We start from the raw sequence: 4,033 nt of genomic DNA, 5'->3' as shown, positions 1-4,033 counted from the left end.
TGAGACGCTTGTCTCATGGATCCTGTCTTCTAAATTTTTTGGTTTTATGGATATTTTTGAATTTGTCCAGAAATTCTTTGTATGATAACAAAAAACATTACAATGGATGTCCTTTTTGTTCCATTAAGTATGTATGTGGGAAGAAAACAATTCAAATGAGGTGCTTCAATATGATACATATACATATTTGTTGTTGTTTTTATCTTTAGTATTTTCTCCTCTCTGTGTCTGTGTTTTTCTGAAGAAGGACAATATGTATTTCCAGCTGTTTGTCTCCCCTCTGCACTTTAGTCTTTCTTTCTGTCATGTCTTTGTTTGTCCACCAGGTGTCTCCCTCAGCACTTTTTCTCCAAATCAGACAATTCAGATTTGTGGAGTGTGGAGATGTTCTGCCTGCCAGACACAGCTCAGAGCAATGACACGTCTATTCTCCACAATATACAAGCCTGAGTTATTTAGCTTTTATATTTCAATGTATAAATGATCGAGTGTGATCAAGCATTTCATCTGAAGAATGAGATTAAACATCATCACTCTAGCTATTTTGTTATATTTTTAAAAAGTTCAAACTTCAAAGACATTACGTTTACAGTCATATATAATCGAAAAGAAAAATCAACAATCTTCACATTTCAGAAACTGGAACCAGATTTACATGTGATTAAAATAATGATAAAACAATCAATTCTCTAATCATTGACATTGGCATTTGACAACCCACTACAGCAACTACAGAATAAAACCACTAACCAGACTGATGAAAGATTTCAAACATGCTGAATATGAAGAGTAGTATCATTTAAACTCACATGATTATCAGCCATAAGAACAAATTCAGATTTATATTGATGTAAGGTATATAAATGTAAGTACAGTTTGAATCAGTGCAATATTATTTTCACACATCAATGGACCACTGAACTTCTCAGCTTCTAAAATGTAAAGCCTCATTTAGAAACTACACAAGTACATATAATGGTCAGGGATCAACATGAACCTGTCTTCTCTATTGGACTTTAATCAACTCTGCAGTGGCTCCAAGTCCATAAAGAAAAAGTCCAGCATAGAGCGGCTGAGTGAATGTGGTCTGGACTCTGTGGAGGAGAGTCATGGTTTCAGAGACGCTGTAGAAAGACAGAATACCTGCTCTGTGATCCAGGTACACTCCTACTCTGGGGGAATGAGGAGCTGACAGGTGAGTTTGGACATTGTTGTGGCGAAATTTATAATTGTCTGTGTACCAATATAATGCCCAAGATTTGTCATTGCGTCCAAAGAAACATTCATTCACTCTCCCTACTCTGCCGATGTTCTTGTATGCGACTGCTATACAAACTCCTCCCCATCCCCACTCCACCTCCCAGTAACAACGTCCAGTCAGACTCTCTCTACTCAGGACCTGATAACATCCAGTGAATCTGTCTGGATGATCAGAATAAGACTGTTGTTGTTTCATAAATATTGCTTTTCTGTTCCCCTCAGATAATAACAGATGTGTGTGTGCTGTGTTTGGATCCAGTGTGATTTCACGTGAATATTTTAAGAATCCAGCTCTGGTCTTTGGCTCTGGTGGTGACAGTAAAACATCCTCTTCAGTGACTGTCAGTGAGATGTTTGTCCATTCCTCTCTCAGAATGTCCTGTAGTATATCTCTGGTCTCTGACACAGCTGCTGTCACATCCTCAAAGTAGCTCAGAGGATGAATATTGATGCTGGATGAGTGTGTAGACTCACTGAGTGCTGACAGTGAGGGGTAGTTGTGTAGAAACTGGTTGTGATCCTCTGTGTGTGAGAGCTGCTCCAGCTCGCCGTCTTTCCTCTTCAGCTCAGCGATCTCCTGCTCCAGCTTCTCCTGAAGCTCTTTGACTCGACTCACTTCAGTTTCCTGCTGGGATCTGACCTGCTGCTTCACATCAGAGCTTCTTTTCTGGATGAGACGGATCAGCTCAGTGAACATCTTCTCACTGTCCTCCACTGCTTTATCAGCAGAGCCATTGATGGCCTCCACCTCCTGTTGAAGCAGCTTCACATCTTTCTCTCGCTCCTGGATTCTCTGCTGGATGTTTAGTCGTCTCACCTCGAGCTCCTTCTGCTTCTCTCAGTCCTTTCTGCTGCAGCTGGGACTGTTTCATGGCCTTTATGTTCATCCACTGTGCAGAGATAACAGATACTCTGCTGATCAGTACGACAGAAAATCTTCATCACCTCATCATGACGAGAGCAGATGTTCTCCTGGAGCTTCTTGGAGGGGGCCACCAGCTTGTGTTTCTTTAATGGAACTGCATCATAGTGAGGTTGGAGGTGTTTCTCACAGTAAGAGGCTGGACAAGATAAACAGGACTTGATGGCTTTCAGCTTCCTCCCAGTGCAGACATCACAGGCCACATCTTCAGGTCCAGCATAGCAGTGATCAGCTGGAGCAGCTTGGAGTCCAGTCTTCTTCAGCTGCTCCACTAAATCTGCTAACATGATGTTTTTCTCCAGGACAGGCCTCGGTGTGAAAGTCTTCCTGCACTGAGGGCAGCTGTGGATTCGCTTCCTGTCCTCTTCATCAAAGTGGGTTTGAATACAGCTCATGCAGTAGCTGTGTCCACAGGGAATAGTCACCGGATCCTTCAGTAGATCCAAACAGATGGAACAAGAGAAGGTTTCTCGGTCCAGCTGAACTCCTTTCTGTGCCATTTCTCCTCTCAGTGTCAGTGACTGTGTGAGTTTCTCTTCCTTATAACTGAAACTAGTCTGAGCTCTGATCTCAACATGTGAATGGAGCCTGTCAGCTCTTACACATCACCACATGTTGACAGCATGTCAGATCGATACAAGTGATACAGACGATGGCATCAGATCCACATTAACGTGATGGTATCAGTACTTTAGTTTGTGTCTCTCCTTTAACTTAAGTCCGCTTCATCAAACAGCACCTCTCTTCTTCTTCAGAGCTTAATGGCATTTGGCAAACACAGATCCATCATCATCATCACCTGTGCAGACAAGGGTAAAGCAGTGAAAAGGAAAAAAGAAAATCTTTGAATCAATCAATTACACAATTGGCCTGACAAATTCCTTCCAATTCTAGCTAACTGTTGCATCCAGTAATATGTGTTTTACTAATTTGATTGTTTTCCTAAACCAATACAGGTGAGAATCACCGGACACCCCAAGATAAAAATGCCAGTCCTTTACTCAGGACATGATATGTGCAATTTATACATTTTTCATCTTTAAATCACGTCCTCACAGTGAAACTTTTGTCATTCTCTTTAATCCAATAAGAAAGAAACGAGTAATCTGAGCTTCTTTGATACTTACAGCATCTCCGTGGTGGTGGGGAGGTCTAACCTCATAGCTCATTTATCCAGTGTACACTTTGCTCATTAAACTTAATAACAGCAGCCTAGCCGTTGCCGTTACATTTCTCCCTGTAATATGTGTTTTAAACCAGCACTCTTGTCCCTGTTCCTGTTGTCTTTTCTTTTTTCTATTTCAGGTACTCCCCATAACCCCACAGACGCTCTTTTGTTTTCAGGCAGCAGACTGTGCAGTCCATTAACGCTTATTTGACTGAGTCGTCTGTCTTTCCCTTGTTGAACCACATCCCTACAAAGACTCATCAGAGAGCCGTGTCTCAGTATTTTAGCACTCTGTTGTTGCTAAATCTGGTTCCACTCACCGAGCCGTAGAGTTTTTCTTCTTGGGACATTTTTATACTTTACATCCCTCTTCGTGTCTCGTTGTCACGGTTACACTGTCCATTTCCACATAACAGATTTCATTTTGCTCTTATTGTGGTTTTTGCCTCGTTTAACTTCGTCTTCTTCTTCTCCTTTTTCCTCCTTCTTCTTCTTCGTCATCGTCGTTTGTTGGAGGTTAGCAAACAACGACGTGGGTCATTACCGCCACCAAGTGGCTTGGAGTGTGGGTTGTTGTTGATGACGATCATGGTGATGATAACAATAATAAAAATAATGCTAGAATAAAACACATAACACAACGTTGACAAAAGAAGAGCAATAAACACAAAAGCACAAGATGA

General features: G+C 41.5%; 1 pseudogene; it reads right to left on the bottom strand.

Annotated features, from left to right (window-relative positions):
* Positions 1-534: 534 nt before the first annotated feature.
* LOC116310462 lies at positions 535-3,838 on the bottom strand (annotated as a pseudogene).
* Between the last annotated feature and the right edge of the window lie 195 nt (positions 3,839-4,033).

Source organism: Oreochromis aureus, linkage group 3 (genome assembly GCF_013358895.1).
Source record: "Oreochromis aureus strain Israel breed Guangdong linkage group 3, ZZ_aureus, whole genome shotgun sequence".
In the NCBI taxonomy this organism is placed as follows: Eukaryota; Metazoa; Chordata; class Actinopteri; order Cichliformes; family Cichlidae; genus Oreochromis; species Oreochromis aureus.
The sequence above is the reverse complement of the archived record's forward strand: the minus strand, read 5'-3'. Positions and strand labels throughout refer to the sequence as shown.